Below are 17,083 nucleotides of genomic sequence, written 5' to 3'. Positions count from 1 at the left end.
ATCCCAACTGCTCTTAAACTTCGTCAGTGATGGAGGTTCTGCAACCTCCCTGGGCAATTTATTCCAGTGCTTCACCACTCTGACTGTTTGGGAGTTTTGCCTCATATCCAGCCTAACACACCCATGCTGCGGGTTAAGCCCCTTGCTCCTTGTCCTATCCTCAGGGGCCAAAAAGAATAAACTTTCTCCCTCCTCCTTGGAGCACCCACCCTTCCAGGTACTGGAAAGCTGGTCTCATGACCCCTCTGCCCCCTGGGTTCCAAATGACACAAGCCGAGTTCTTTCCATCTGCTCTCATAGGCCAGGCCTGCCAGACCTTTCATGCTTCTGTCTCCCCTGCCTGTGCCTGTAGCCAGACGAGCTGCCTCCCCAGGGGAGCCTCTACCCAGATCCTGGTGCGGCTTTGCGGGGACGGTGGCTTGCAGTTCCCACTCACTGATATCCAGGCTGCGGGGAGCATCCAGTGTGAAAGGTGCCTGCTGGTGGAGTCTCTCAGGCGACAGGTGGGGGAGCTACAGGAGGAGGTAGCCAGGTTGAGGAGTATCCGAATGCACGAGCAGTTCCTGGACAGTACACAGGATGGCTGACACACCCCAGCTCCCAACCCTCCCACCGTGGTACTAGGAAACCATTATGCTCTACTTGATACAGGAGACAAGGAATCGCCCCGTACAGCAGAGAAGCCTGGCACCCCCAAGGCTGGGAGGTCTGCTGCCACCACTGTGAGGAGGAAACATGGAGTAGCGGTGGTCGGGGACTCTCTTCTGAGGGGGACGGAGGTGCCCATCTGTCGCCCTGACATTTCCTCTCGGAGGTGTGCTGCCTGCCGGGGGCCCGTATCCAAGACTTTAGGGAGGTGCTGTCGAGAATTATCCAGCTCTGACTACTACCCCCGGCTACTCGTCCATGTGGGCACTAATGACACTGTGAGGTGTGATGCTGAGCAGGTCAAGAGTGACTTCAGGGCTCTGGGGCACAGGTGAGGGAGTGTGGGGTGCAGGTGGAATTCTCCTCAATCCTGCCTGTCAGTGGTAGGGGCCCAGGCAGAGACAGGTGCATCCTAGAGGCGAATGCCTGGCTTCGAAGATGGTGCCACTAGGAAGGCTGTGGCTTCCTCGACCACGGGATGCTATTCCAGGAAGGACTGCTGGGCAGAGATGGTGTTCACCTTTCGAGGAGGGGAAAGACCGTATTGGACACAGACTGGTTAATTTAGTGAGGAGGGCTTTAAACTAGTGTAGCACCAGAGGCACTGAGACCTCATCTGGGGTGAGTGAAGTCTCTACTCCACAGCCTCAGCTGTGAGCCAGCTGGCCATTAGCTCATGTGGTAGAGGGCAGGGCTTCAGACCCTACCCTTGCAGGTTTATCTCTGGGGCCAGCAACCCCAGGTCTGTCAGTGTTACACTAGGTTCAATGCGGACAGGGGAGCAAAGCCCCCAGGTGAGTGGAGACCTGAGAGATGGGTCAGAAATGGGAGGGAGCCTGGGCTATAATGGCAGAGTAAAAGGAGGGTCAGGGCAAAGCTGGGAGGCAAGATCAAATCAGTATCTTAGATGCCTGTATACAAATGCAAGAGCATAAGAACGGCCACACTGGGTCAGACCAAAGGTCCATCCAGCCCAGTCGCCTGTCTGCCACCAGTGGCCAGTACCAGGTGCACCAAAGACCAAGGTCAAGCAATTTGTCTGCTGCCATCTATCTCCCGCCTCTGACAATCAGAGGCCAGGGACACCATTCCTACCCTTGGCTAACAGCCTTTTATGGACCTAACCACTAGGAATTTATCTTGCTCTTTGCTAAATTCTGTTATAGTTCCACCCTTCACAGCCTTTTCCGGCAAGGGGTCCACAGGTTAACTATGCTCTGAGTGAAGAAGAACTTTCTTTTATTAGTTTTAAACCTGCTAACCATTAATTTCATTTGAGCTGTGTCTACACGTGCACGCTACTTCGAAGTAGCGGCACTAACTTCGAAATAGCACCCGTCGCGGCTACACGCGTCGGGCGCTATTTCGAAGTTAACTTCGACGTTAGGCGGCGAGACGTCGAAGTCGCTAACCTCATGAGGGGATCGGAATAGCGCCCTACTTCGACGTTCAACGTCGAAGTAGGGACCGTGTAGACGATCCGCGTCCCGCAACGTCGAAATTGTGGGGTCCTCCATGGCAGCCATCAGCTGGGGGGTTGAGAGACGCTCTCTCTCCAGCCCCTGCGGGGCTCTATGGTCACCGTGTGCAGCAGCCCTTAGCCCAGGGCTTCTGGCTGCTGCTGCTGCAGCGGGGGATCCATGCTGCATGCACAGGGTCTGCAACTCGTTGTCAGCTCTGTGTATCTTGTGCTGTTTAGTGCAAGTGTGTCTGGGAGGGGCCCTTTAAGGGAGCAGCTTGCTGTTGAGTCCGCCCTGTGACCCTGTCTGCAGCTGTGCCTGGCACCCTTATTTCGATGTGTGCTACTGTGGCGTGTAGACGTTCCCTCGCTGCGCCTATTTCGATGTGGTGCTGCGCAACGTCGATGTTGAACATCGACGTTGCCAGCCCTGGAGGACGTGTAGACGTTATTCATCGAAATAGCCTATTTCGATGTCACCACATCGAAATAGGCTACTTCGATGTAGGCTTCACGTGTAGATGTAGCCTTGCTGTCCTCTAGTTCTTGCATTATGGGAACAAGTAAATAACTGTTCAATATTCACTTTCTCCACACCATTCATGATTTTATATACCTCTATCATATCGCCCCTCAATCTCCTCTTTTCTAGACTGAAAAGTCCCAGTCTCTCTGGCCTCTCCTCATATGGGACCCATTCCAAACCCTTAATCATTTTAGTTGCCCTTTTCTGAACCTTTTCTAACACCAATATATCTTTTTTGAGGTGAGGAGACCACATCTGCACGCAGTACTCAAGATGTGGGCGTACCATAGTTTTTATATAGGGGAAGTAAGATATTCTTCATCTTATTCTCTATCCCTTTTTTAATTATTCCTATTGGCTTTACTGACTGCCGCTGCACACTGTGTGGATGTTTTCAGAGAACTACCACTATAATTCCAAGATCCCTTTCCTGATCTGTTGTAGCTAAATTTGCCCCCATCATATTGTATGTATAATTGGGGTTATTTTTCCAATGTGCATTACCTTACACTTGCCCACATTAAATTTCATATATATTCCTACTGCTATATAATATAATATAATATAATATAATATAATATAATATATTTCTATTGCTATATTCTTAGCAGAGCTTGGAATTTCTATCCGTAGTGATTCTAGGGAACATTTTGATTCATTTAAAATTCTTATTTCATTTGATTCTACATTATCTGTCACAAACAGAGCCACTCTGCCACCCACACGGCCCATTCCATCCTTCCAATATATTGTATATCCTGGTACGATTGTGTCCCATACACTGTCTTCATCCCACCAGGTTTCTGTGATGCCTGTTGTGTCAGTTTCCTCCTTTAGCACAAGGTACTCTAGTTCCCCCATCTTATTCGTCAGACTTCTAGCATTTGTGTAGAAGCATTTTAAAGTTTTGTCTCTGCTTATTTGCCTTCCCATCCCCGATGTATTAGATTCTTTTACACATGATTGTTTGTCTGATCTAGCCCATTGTTTTGATCTAGCCCATTGTTTGATATCTCCCCTCCTCCCTTTTTTTTTCTTCACTAAAGCCTAGAGTCTGTCTATCGATGGATTCTGTCCGACCCACGTGCTCCTCTGCAACTGAGGCAGAAACTTTTCTCACTCGGCCTTCACCACCTCCCTTTCCCAGGCCTTCACCCACCCTCCCCTTTCCCTGCCCTGGCACGTATACTTGCCTTGCAGTATTTTTCCATTCCTCATCATTGCCCGCTTGTGAGCGCTTGTGCTTACACCTCTGTTTTCATCAGACCTATAATATTCCCTTGTTGCTCACACTCACAGGCTACTTCCCTAAGTACCATCATCGGTAGTTCTGTTCTAGACAGCTCAGAGATGCTTTGGGTGGTTTTAGTTAGGCAAAGGTGTAAGTAGCACAATACTAGCAGGACAAATGCATATAACAATAACAAGACAATCAGAGCAAACAAGATTCCATACAACATCTTTCTTGCAATCAACCCTAAATCAGGCAGCCAGGAGGTTAACCAGGCCCAGACATGGCTAAAACCCCAGTCACTGTCTTCTGAGGCCACCTGGTGGATGATGGTTAGCTGAGTCTTAATTTTGTGAATATCTGTTTCAATGCGCTTACCCTGGGAGACATCAGCACAACAACTGGAGTTAATTAGCACACATACGCCACCTTGGGAGGCTAGCAAGTAATCAAGGGCTTTACAATTTTGGGAGAGTTGGGACTGGGAGAGTTGTGAAATTTCTTCCTTTAGTGCCTGAAGTGCATCCATGGTCGCATTTCCCAGGGCTTGGGGATTGACAGATCTTTTGCCACGATGACGGTTCAGGTTCCTGGCATCCTGCAGGATTTGAACGCCAGGTACGCTATATCCCAGAGTACAGGTGCCCACCCACTGGGGAGGGTCTTATAAGTCTGGCTTCTGCAAAAGCATTATAGCCCAGGGGCAGTTTGATTGGTGTGGATCATCCAGCCACCTACCGGGAAGCTGGTATTGGTGGCACTGACCCCCTGAGTATGGTTGCAAGGTGTATAATGACTCAGGTTAATGGCATTGGAGGTGTGCCACTAACTTGATAACAGGTAGGGGCCGATATCCCAGAGGGTATTATCCTTGTCCCTTGGCGCCCCGCGGTCTTATCTGGACTATACTGGACTCCAGCCAGTACCCTGGGCTTAGTATTGTTTCACTCCTCAGAAGACACGGGAATGCCAGTCATGAGGAACCCCTGTTCCAGGTGTGTGGGGCCGTGTGCACATATCCAGCAAGCGTTTAAGTTTCCCCCATGTGACACTGCCTGAGAAAGGTTTACAAATCGATTCCGTTCCCATCCTCCTTGCACGGAGGCCAGGGAACTCATAACTACCGGTAATATTGGCAGCATGGTGGTTAGTCTTTAAAACTTTGGATTCCAGCACACCACCACTAACAAAATAATGACTACAAGAATGCAAAACAGCGTTACTCCCTGGCGAGTTTCTAAATCTGCATAATTATCTCTGACTTCCCAAGGGTTAGTGTGATTCACACTAAGTTACTGAAAGCACTGTCACACATATATATACCCAACAGCCGTGGTTTCAGGTGAAATTTGGCTAGCAGTGTAGGCTATTTTTCAAGATTTCGTTGTCTGATCTTCACTCACAAGGAACCCTCTGGATTTTCAAGGCGGTGTCACTGGTGAGAAAGGCTTTCCACTCTGTCAGGGCAGGTACCTTTTTGCGGTGGGAGGTATGAACCCAGGCAGAAACTTCGGCAACCTTCACAGCAGTTGGGGTGGTTAGCAGGACCTGGAAAGGCCCCTTCCACCGAGGCTGCTGGCACTCCTTCCTCTGGTGAACCTTAATCAGGACCCTATCTCCTGGTTGGATTGGATTGGCAACCGAGCCACCACGTAGAGACTGGTCCTGTGCTGTGGCTTTAACCTGCAACGAGATGACCTTAAGGGCCTTGGTGAGCCCTTGGCAGTAGGTTAATAGAGAATCATGGTGGTGAGTCAGGTGTTGAGGCAGAGGGGCAACAAGTCCCCTCGTGGGTTGCCCCATAACAATCTGAAAAGGGGATAAACCCAAGGACTTCTGGACATAATTTTGGATTTGGAAAATCACCAAGGGGAGGGCCTCTGGGCATTTTAGTTTGCTCACAGGTCTTTGCCAGGCGAAACTTGATATCAAAGTTTTTTCGTTCCCCTTTACCCCCACTCTGAGGATGGTTTGGGGTGTGGAGCTGGTACGGGGTGGAAAGGACCTTACAAACATATTGGACCACTTGGCCAACGAATGGGAGCCACGGTCTGAGTCCAGGGAAAGGGGCAGACCGAAGCAGGGCTGTAAGTCAAAAAGAAGTTTCTTGGCCCCAGTGAGGGCATCAGCTCATTGGCAAGGGTATGCCTCAGGCCAGCCACTGAAAAGGCAGACAATAACCAACACATACTTCCAGGGCCCTGACCTGGGCAACTCAATAAAATCCATCTGGAGGTGGGAAAAGGGGTAAAGGTGCAAAGGTCCATGGAATGGGGTAAAGGCGCGGGGAAAATGGGTAAAGGCGCGGGGACCGTACAGCCCCACAGGGGCTGGACAGAGCGTCTCAACCCCTCAGCTGATGGCCGCCATGGAGGTCCCTGTTATTTCGAAGTAGCAGGACGCAGATCGTCTACACACACCCTACTTCGACATTCAAAGTCCATCTTCGGATGGGAATAGCGATTTTGACGTCTTGCCACCTAACATCAACTTCAATGCTGAAATAGCGCACGGCGTGTGTAGACGTACCCAAAGTTTTGTTTAAATTAATTGTCTTGCTAACACGTGTTTGTGTCAGAGTCTGATAACTTGCCCGTGCAGCAACAAAGAGCTGTTTTGGTTTTGTACTGCCAAGTGTCTGGCAATTAAAATCTGTACTAATCTGTACTCCTCATCCTTTTGTGTTTGGAGCGTCTTTGCTTTTTTGACCCATCTGGGGTAATTTTGTCTGTCTGTCTGTTTTTTTGTCTGTCTTGCTGGTGTATCCACAAGGAGGGGACACATTCCAATGTGGACACCTTCCAATATCAGAGATTGAAAGTTGTGTAAAACCTAAATAAGCTCAAGAGTTAAATTTTCTCTTCTGTTGTACAGTTAAGTAAATTATAGAGGTAACATCAATATATAGAAATAATGGGTGAGATGTACTTAAAAATCTCCTGCCAAGGGTTATGCCCAGCAGGGCCATGGGGATCTGCAGGGTCTGGTAAACCAAATATTGAAGTTAGGAGAAGGGTTTCATACCAACCTGTCAACCGCTCTCAGCTTTATAGTTAATCCAAGATTTACTAAAGGAAGGGGCTCTCGTTAAGACCCAGAGCCCCTTCAGTAGCCCAAATTTGGCCAGTTCAAAAGAAATAATCAAATTTAAATGTCCATAATTCACTAAAACTTGCTAAAAGAAGATAAAGGGTATCTACTGGGATTCAACTGCCCCAAATGTATAAAAGAGAATGTAAGCAGTGTACAGCCCTGTAAAATTAATTAGAGTGGTGCAACGGGTGTTTTAAAACCATAATGTGTGCACTTAACATGAGTGACCCTGTAATAAGGTGCAATGTACCGGGCTGTCTTTTAATAAAGGGAAAGTTTTTAAGCAATGTTCAAAATGGTCATAAAAACCATCCTTTGTGCTAAAAGGTGGCGGGGGGAGTAGTCAAGGAGCCCACTCTCCTTGCTGTATTGTCAGTGAGTTAAAGCCTGTGCCCATAAAGAGAAACATTTTGACTACGAAAACAGGATTGGGCTCACCCAGGTAAGCGATAGATAACGGAAGCTACAGTCCAAGCCCCCTGAGGGCACATTAGCAGGAATAAGGGAAGTAATGAAAGTCAAAGGGAAAGTCAGATCCCTGTAATAACACCTTCAAAAGGCAAAATCTGAACTAATAAAGTTTTCATTTTGGAGGGAGCAAGCGGGTGATTAGAGGTGAGTCACTAACTCTGAAGCATCTGGAGAAAATTCAGAGTAACTACCTTGCAGAGTTTAAAAAAGAACTAAGCATCTCTGTAAATGGAGTATTTTAGGGTGTAATCGGCCACCCCCAAAGGGGGGGTAGAAAAGTGTTCCTTTGTCTTGCAGAAACACAGAAAAACGAGTATTTACTGAAGAACAACTTACAACATCACGGATCCCCTCTCAGCATGAAGAGTGCGGTTTTGTACTTTATGTTTGTGCTTACCTTATTAATAGCATTGTTAAGTTGTCTATATTGCTAGTAAAAAAAATAACTAACTATACATGGGTTCCCAATGTTTCAGCTGAGGCAAAACCCAGAAAACCCAGAAAAGGGAAACCCCGCTGGTAGAAGATTCTGCCCAAAGTGCTTTAAAGCTTCAGCTGGCAGCTTTTCCCTCAAGGCCATGTGTTATCTGTTCTGTGCTAGTAACAATGCAGTATCAGCTCCACAAACCAAATTGCCCAGCAGCTGCCTAGTCTAATGAGTGTGGTGCCTAACAACTCCACCCTCCCGCAAATGTATTTTGTCAGGCAAACTAAAGGAAAAGCTTTGGAAAACAGCTAAAACCTGATTCCCACACTAACTTGCTTACATAAGTAACAGTGTTGTGGTGCCTAAACTCTTTACGGAGGAAAACAGATCTTCCAGCCATACCATCAACACTGGAAACACCTCCTGGCTGGCTGGCAAATTAAGAATGGTCCGTGTGTTGCTGCCTTATTAAAGGCCTTGCAGTTACCCTGTGCTGTTGCAGTTACTAAGTGTGCCGCTCATCAGGCTGCTCGTGACAAAGTTACACGTGGAAATGCCTTGCCTGAGGCTGCGGCCCTTTCCCCTCTTGGGCCACTTCACTATTTCCTATTTTTACAGACTCCCAGGCTCCTATTGCAGCTCTTATGGACAGCGCACTGTTCCAAGACTAGGCCCTAGATTTGGAAAAGACCACCTGGAGACTGGATGGATGCCTTTTGCATCCTGACCACCTTTGGCGCTCCCCGGACAGCCGCCTGGTTGCGCCCAGGGTCCTTCTGCCTTATTTTGCTTGCGTGCACCACAGTGTGGCTCAGGTAAGCAAAGGGGAGGTGACTACTGCTGTGCAAACAAAATTGGTTTGCTCCCAAATTCTCCCAAGTAGCCCAAGACTACTGCCTGGCTTGCCCTGTCTGCCAAGCCCACAACATGGGCAAACCTGTAAAGACACTTCCAGCAGCCATCTTTTGAATACATGCTGGTTATTAAAACAAAGAAGCACTTTAAAGACTAACAAAATAATTTATTAGGTGAGCTTTCGAGGGACAGACCCACTTCTTCAGACCATAGCCAGACCAGAACAGGCTCAATATTTAAGGCACAGAGAACCAAAAACAGTAAGCAAGGAGGACAAATCAGAAAAAGATAATCAAGGTGAGCAAATCAGAGAGTAGAGGGGCGGGGGAAGTCGAGAATTAGATTAAGCCAAGTATGCAAACAAGCCCCTATAATGACCCAGAAAATTCCCATACCAGTTCAAACCACATGTTAATGTGTTGGATTTGAATATAAAAGAGAGCTCAGCAGCCTCTCTTTCAAGAGCGTTGTGAAAATTCCTCTTCAGTAAGACGCAAACTCTAAAGTGCTGGTTATTGTTTGTTTGTTCTTGAGATGGGTAGAACCTTATCCATGTAGGAAAGCTGACACCATCGCAGTGGCAAAAAGACTTTTAAATCATTATATCCCATCCTGGGGAATGCCCCTCATGATCTCCAGTGACAGAGGTACACACTTCACTGGACAAATTAGTCAAAATTTGGCTAAGTACTACTCTAGCCGACAGGCGCTACGTTGCCCGTGACGCCTGGAGAACGCGGGAGCAGCAGAGGGACGAAACGGGATTTTAAAGAATAAACTCACTACAATATGTGAGGACTCTGGTTTAACTTGGGTGGATGCCCTCCCGATTGCCCTAATGAGCACAAGAGCCGCTCCTCACCAAAACCGGAGCTAGTCCCGACGAGACTGTGTGTGGCTGGCGCATGAGACAGCTGAGCAGCCCGGAGATGGCCCAGCCGATACCACACTTGTCAAAGGAAGCAGTGAAGTACTGTCAGGACCTTACAAGGTGTCTGCAGTCCTGTCACTCACAGGTCACAGGCGCTTGCCGGGAGGCCCCGACTGAGCCGTGCCATAAGCTGCAACCAGGAGATTGGGTCTGTGTGAACATCCACCAGCGAAAGACTGCCTGGAACCAAGGTGAAAGGGCCCCTACCAAGTCCTTGTGACCACCCATACCGCTGTGAAGTGCCAGGGACTGCCCACCTGGGTTCCCGCACCTCACTGACTGCCCACCTGATCTCCCTGTCCCAGCCAGTATGGAATTTGCAAACCAAACTGGTTTCTAAAGTTGTTTTGTGAGTCCCAGACGCAGAATCCACATGAAGGGATCCCTGTTTATCCCTTACTGGCCCACCAGGCCCAAAGCTCCTTTGTCCTTCCACCTCCAACTACTGCCTCCCCATGGAATCAGAAGTGGAGTCCAGTATAAGAATATAAGTGTTTCCAGCATCTGGAGATGGGGAATTGCTGGCGCTCTCCTGCATCCTACAGAGACTGACTGTGCAGCTGTTTTACTTGGTTCTCACAGGGCTGCTCACACTCCCTGATAGTTTTCACTTTACTTGGACCAGCTTCCAGTTCCTGAGAAGCCTGTGCCCTGCCTGCTCTGGACCCTTCCAGAGCACAGCCAGTGGTTTCACACTCAGGCGGGTCCTGGCCATCAGGAGCTGAAACAAACTTCTCCCAGGCAAAGGGCTGCCCTGGCTCTCACAGACAAGCACCTTTCCTGTTCACTCTCCTTCACCTCACTCCCATTTTCTGCAGTCCCCACAGACGGGTCAGGAAAAGTTTCAGGGAAATTCTCTTCCTCAAGAGCTCCCCCAGACAACAACTCACCCCTGTCTGGCTCCACAGGGGCACTGCTCCCTTGAGCCACAACCAGCTCCTGGGGTTCACCTACACCCAGGATCACTTCTGGCCCATCAGGCAGATTCCCACATAGTCCCCCTCCAGGCAGACAGCTGGTACCACCAGACAGAAGGTTAGGATCCCTTTCCTCCCTTCTGTACCAGCTTCTTTATCTTCATCGATCAGCGTAACTCCATGGCCAGTCTGCTCTTCCTAGCTACGTCTACACTGAGATGCTACATTGAAATAGCTTATTTTGATGTAGCGAAAGCGAAATAAGCTATTTTGATGAATAGCTTCTACACGTCCTCCAAGGCTGGTGCTGTCGACGTTCAACGTCGATGTTGGGCAGCACCACATTGAAGTAGGCGCTGCAGGGGAGCGTCGACATGCCAAAGCGGCACACATTGAAATAAGGGTGCCAGGAACAGCTGCAGACAGGGTGACAGGGTGGACTAGCACTTCTGGGGCAACAGCTAGCCGCTCCCTTAAAGGGCCCCTCCCAGACACACTCAGCCTGCACAGCACGCGGCCTGCAGAGGCACAGGCACGCACGCCCGTCGAAGCAGTATGGACCCCCAGCAGCAGCAGCCGCAGCAGCCAGAGGCCCACACGCCCGCCCCGGAGGACCAGTGGCTGCCCTGTTCAGTGCCATGCAGGAGGCAGCTGACCACCTTTTATTTGAGGAAGATGAGCTGTCCCCAGGGGATAAGGAAGCAGCCCCCTCCCAGCTCCCCCGCCGCACACACCGCCGGCTGCGGAGCTACCCCACAAGCACCGACTGGTGGGAGCGGCTGGTGCTCGGCGAGTGGGACAACGACCGCTGGCTCCAGAACTTTCGGATGAGCCGGCAGACATTCCTGGAGCTCTGCCAGTGGCTCACCCCGCCTTACGGCACCAGGACCCCCCCCCATGCGACGTGCCATCACCGTCGAGAAACGGGTCGGCATTGCTGTCTGGAAGCTGCCCACTCCAGACAGCTACCGATCCATAGGGCAGCAGTTCGGCGTGGGCAAGGCCACCGTCGGGCTGTCCTCATGGAGGTAAGAGGACCCAGGGGGGCGGAACCCTGTGGGGAGGGGAGGGAGCCCTGGGGGGAGGGGGGGAACCCTGTTGGTGGGGGGAGCCCTGGGGGGAGGGCCAGACACACCCTGCACACCCCTCACCGGTGCTCTCTCATGTCCTTCCCCTGCAGGTCGTCCGCGCAATCAATGCCCTGCTCCTCCACAGGCTCGTGCGGCTTGGGGACCCGGATGCTGCCACCACGCAGTTTGCCAGCCTGGGCTTCCCAAATTGCTTTGGGGCTCTGGATGGGACCCATATCCCCATCCGTGCCCCGGAGCACAGCGGAGGACGCTTCCTCAATAGGAAGGGCTACCATTCAGTGGTCCTCCAGGCCTTGGTGGACAGCCGGGGCCACCTCTTGAACATTTATGTGGGCTGGCCTGGCAGCACGCACGACTCCTGGGTGTTCAGGAATTCGGGCCTGTGCCGCCGGCTGGAGGCGGGGACCTACATCCCCCAGCGGGAGGTCCCTGTGGGGGACACCACCATGCCCCTCTGCATCGTCGCAGACACGGCGTACCCCCTCCGGCCCTGGCTCATGCACCCGTACACGGGCCACGTCACAGCCAGCCAGGAGCGCTTCAACACGCTCTTGAACCATGCGCGCCAGGTGGTCAAGTGCACTTTCGGCCGCCTCAAAGGGCGCTGGAGGTGTCTCCTCACCTGCCTGGATGTGGACCCCACCAACATCCCCCAGATTGCGGGCGCGTGCAGCGCCCTCACAGCCTCGTCGAGAGCAAGGGAGAGGCCTTCTTCCAGGGCTGGGCTGTGGAGGCTGGCAGGGCCGACATCCAGCCACCCACTGCCCCCAGTCGCCAGGTTGACCCTGAGGGGATCCGCGTCCGGGAGGTCCTGCAGGCCCATTTCGACCAGGCTGCGGGGTGAGCGCTGGCAGGGCCAGCTGCGGGTGAGCCACCCACTGCACCCCCCCATCCTCCACAACGCTTCCTGCCCCCACCACAGAGCACCCGAGAGCACACACACCCCCATTTTTCTTTGAAATAAATGGAAATTTTGTTTGAAACAAAACAGTGCAACCTCTTATCATTAAAAGAAGAAGGGGAGAACTATGTACATGGGGGGGCAGCTAAAAAAATGGGGGTAGAACAAAAACTATTTACAAAGATGGGGGAATATGTACAAAGGAGGGGGGTTTTGGGGGGGCAACGTCCTTGGCCCCGCACCACCTACTGTCCAGCGCCTGGTGGGGGGGGGCGCGACCCACGTCTGGGCCGCAGGCCCCGTCAAGGCTGGGCGGGGGCCGGGAGAACCAGCAGATAGGGCCGGGCGGTGTCCGGAGGCCCATGGTCCCCCTCGGTGGCAGGCGCGTGGATGGTGGAGGGACGGCAGGCGGAGCGGCGGGTGGAGCGGCAGGGGGGGCCAAGTGCCGTGCGATGTCCTCGAAGGTGCACATGAAGGCCCCCCAAGCCTCCTGGAGCCAGGCCAGCGCTCGCTCCTGAAGATGGAGCCGCCAGTCTTCCACCTGCAGGCGCCTCTCGGACACCTCCAGCTGACGCCGGAGGGTGGTGAGCAGCTGGGGGTCCGTGGACGCCCGCGGATGGCCCTGCCGCTGTCGGGCTCATCCTGGGGCTGGTCCGTGCTCCGCCGAGGGGCTGGCCTGCTGCGATGGCCCCGGTGGGCTGTCTGGGACCACAGACACCGCACCGGTGCTCTCCAGGCCCTCCGATGGTGCAGCTGTGGAACAGAGGGGGGAAGAAGAGTGGAGACAGCCGTTAGTCTGGGCCCTGACCCATGGCCCTTGTCCCCCCACCCCTCTGCTGCTGGTTCCTCATCCCCATCCCCCGGAGATGCTGATGATGATGATGGGTGTGCCCCCCACAGGGGGACCCTAGGTTCCACTCCCCCCATCCCCAGGGACGGGGCATGGCGCTGTCCTGCTGGGGGGCAGGGCTGATGGACTCTTCTGAGGGACATGCCACTGCTGTCCTCGGGGCCATGGTCATCTGGGTGTGTGGAGGGCCCTGGTCATGTCCCTTGTCCCCACCCCTTAACCCCGGGGGTGTGCACCGGGGGGGTACATACCTGACGCTCCGCTCCCACGGTCGGGGGACACCCATCGGGTGGACGCCCTGCTGGAGCTGCGGGAGGGGAGGTCTATCAGCAGCCCCCCGTTGCTGGAGGCCTCCTCCTCCTCCAGTGCCCCAGGGGTTGGCTCCTGGGGGGGCCCTGGGGTGCAGGGCTGGCCTACGGGGCAGACGCCGCCTCCGGGGCCTACTGGAGCTCGTCAGCCGAGGTGTTAAGGGTGGCCAGGGTGGGAGGAGGTGTGCCGGGGGCCCAGGATTTCCCTGAGCTCCCTGTAAAAGGGGCAAGTGGCAGGGGCGGCCCCAGATTGGCTGGCCGTGTCCCGGTCCCGAGCGTAACCCTGCCGCAGCTCCTTCACCTTACTCCCGACGTGGTCAGGAGTGCAGGCAGGGTGACCCCGGGCAGCCAGGCCCTCGGCCAGCCGAGTGAACGCATCCGCGTTCTGCCTCTTGCTCCCCATTACCTGGAGCACCTCCCCCTCGCTCCAGAGCCCCAGCAGGTCCCGGAGCTCGGCCTCCGTCCAGGAGGGTCCCCGCTGCCTCTTTCCCCACTGGCTGCTGGGCTGGGAGCCCTGGGTCCCCTTGGGGGGGTGCCCTGTGGGCGCTTGGGGGGCTGGCTGGATGCCATGAGGTACAGGTTGCGGGCTGGGGCTGCTGAGGTCTGTGCAGGCTGTGCACGTGGCTGTGCTGCTACCTGCACGCGCTCTCAGCTTCCTGCACAGGAAGGCAGGGGGCAGGGAGCTTTAAGAGGCTGCTGCACGCGGCGACCATAGAGCTCAGGGGCTGGAGAGAGCGTCTCTCAACCCCTCAGCTGATGGCCGCCATGGAGGACCCCGCAATTTCGATGTTGCTGGACGCGGGTCGGCTACACATGCCCTACTTTGACGTTCAACATTGAAGTAGGGCGCTATTCCCATCTCCTGATGAGGATAGCGACTTTGACGTCTCGCCGCCTTATGTCGATTTCAACTTCAAAATAGCGCTCGGCACATGTAGACACGGCGGGCGCCATTTCGCAGTTGGCACGGCTATTTCGAAATAGCCGGCTAGTGTAGACGCGGCTCCTGTGTCCTGGCTAGAGGATGACTCTGGTCAGACAGAGTCCTCTCACCCCTCCCAGTAACACCTCAGCATCAGGCAAACAACAAGTACTAGAATCCTCTGGTCTCTGGGATTCCCTGACGATACTAACTGGATTAGACCAAGTTAAAGCATCATCCTGCCTGAGACACACAGAGGAAGGCCCACTTCCCATCTGGGCTTCAGCTGCTGTCAGATCCAGCTCTGGGATCTTGGCCCCATCTCAAGCCCCCACAGGCTCAGACAAAGGATTTACTTCCCTAGAAGCAGAAGCACTTTTCTTGCACCAAGGACCAGCGTCCTTATCAGGGATCCCACTGCCCATCCCAGAGCCATTCCCTCTGCTCCAGCCCCCATGGCTGGATTCAGAGTCACACCTGGAATGCTCTTTCCTGGTTCCCTCTCCAGCCACCCCAGGCTGGGGAATCTTCCTCAGACAATGGACGAGTTTCCTTGTTGGCACCTTTTCCAAACGCAGGCTCTGCTCTCTCCCCGGGCTGCTGCTGCTGTTCAACACAGGCAGACAATGGGAGACACTCTCTCCTTTGTCCCAGCCCCCCTGGCTGGTCTCACATATGCCCAGAAGGTGAGGCAGCTTCTCTCACAGACAACTTGCCATTCCCAGTGGACAAGCTGCTTTCCTGCACAGACACACAGGCACCTTCCTCGGCGCAGGCCTGCAAAACTCTTCGCAGATCTGTCTTGGCCACTAGTAGACAGTGGGTTGGAATCGCTCCTTCCCTCCTTGAGCTGCGTCAGGCCACTCGGTTCAGAGCTCCAGGCAGTCCAGGGTTCCCTGCCCCGATCTGGGCTCACCCCTGCAGGAGTTTCCTTAACCGTCAGCTCTGCCACTGCACATCCACGCTGCCTTCTCCAGCTCCTTTAATCTTGATTCAGTTTCCAGGTGCTGCCACTTCACAGCGGAGTTGCTCAGTGTGGTTGCAGGCTCTCAGGCTGATGCCCTCTGCACCCCACGATTCCTGGAAGAATCCCTTCAGTGTGCCAGGCTCCTTGTGGGTCACAAGCTCCCTGGATTTAGGCCGTAGGCCCCTCCGCCCTCTGGTACCGACTCCAACAGACTCCCAGAGGAACCCCTTCTTCAGTGTGACACCCGCTGTCACGGGCCACGACCACCCTGTCTTGGGAAGAACTCATTCAGCATGTCAGCATCCTCATGGGTCACTTGTTCCTGGGGGTTGGGCCCTCAGTGTCTCTGCCTTTTGGGGCCGACTCCAGCAGGAATAACCCCTCCTCAGGTGTGACACCCCCTCTCGAGGACCAGTACTGCAGTTGTTCAGGTTCAGCTGCAGGCCCCTCCGCCTTGGGGAACTGCACCTCACTGCCCGTCAGCACACCTGGGTCTCGCTGGCCCCCTTCTTCCTCCTGGGTCCTTGTCACTTACTGCTGGATGCTCCATCCTTGGGGTGCAGAACATCCCACTTCTGACACCAGTGTGATGGGGTTCAGGGGTCCCCAAGCGCTGCCCCCGGCCGCAGGCAGGAGTGACTCTCGCTTGGCAGGAGAACAGAGGGCTTATTAGCCAACAGGACTCAGCATCGCACAGAGGAGTCAGTACAGCCGGCTGAGACAGCCAGTCCCATCCATGCTGGGGAGAGGAGGCCTTGAGGGGCCCCCAGAGCTGGGGCCTGGCCCCCTCCTTTGTGTCTCTCTCTCCCAGCCCAGACTAACTGCTTCCAACTCCCAGTTCCAGTTCAAACCCCTCAGGCTCCACCTCCTCCTTTGTCTGGAGCCCAGAGTGTCACCTGGTCACCTGGGTTACCCCCAGCAGGCGCCCCCCATCCCGTGTGAGCCCCACACGTACACACATGTATCCCCCACTACATCAGGCAAGGAATAGCCTTAGTATTGGCTATCTTCTTTTGTGTTTATTTCTGTTTCTTGTTAATCAAATGTTGTCTTTCCTGTGCTCTGAAAAATACAGAACATGCCCTTACCAACAGGGAAGTGGAGCAAATGATTTGTAAGACATGATGAACTGAGAAAAGACCAAGAGGCGCATGTGAATACTTGAGTGGAAATGAATCCATAACATGGCATCTGAGTTAGCCTTTTTAAGCTAAAAGGGGAGTTGTGGAAGCCATTTTATACACTAACAGCCATTTCTCGTCTCTCACGTCTGCATGTACACAAGAGTGTGAACTTTTCCTCCCCTGTTCGGGACTGGCAGGAGGACGAGCTCAGTGGAATGTGTTAAGGAAGTTTGGATTTGGGGCTCCTGCTCCCTGGTGCCTGTTCCTCCTTCCTGGTAACAGTTTTCGCTCCGAACACGACTGATGATTCTCGAAGTAATTGCCTCTGGCGCTGGACTTGCTTGTGGGAGGGTATAAAATAC

Source organism: Carettochelys insculpta, chromosome 1 (genome assembly GCF_033958435.1).
Source record: "Carettochelys insculpta isolate YL-2023 chromosome 1, ASM3395843v1, whole genome shotgun sequence".
Classification (NCBI taxonomy): domain Eukaryota; kingdom Metazoa; phylum Chordata; order Testudines; family Carettochelyidae; genus Carettochelys; species Carettochelys insculpta.
This window is presented reverse-complemented; position numbering follows the sequence as displayed.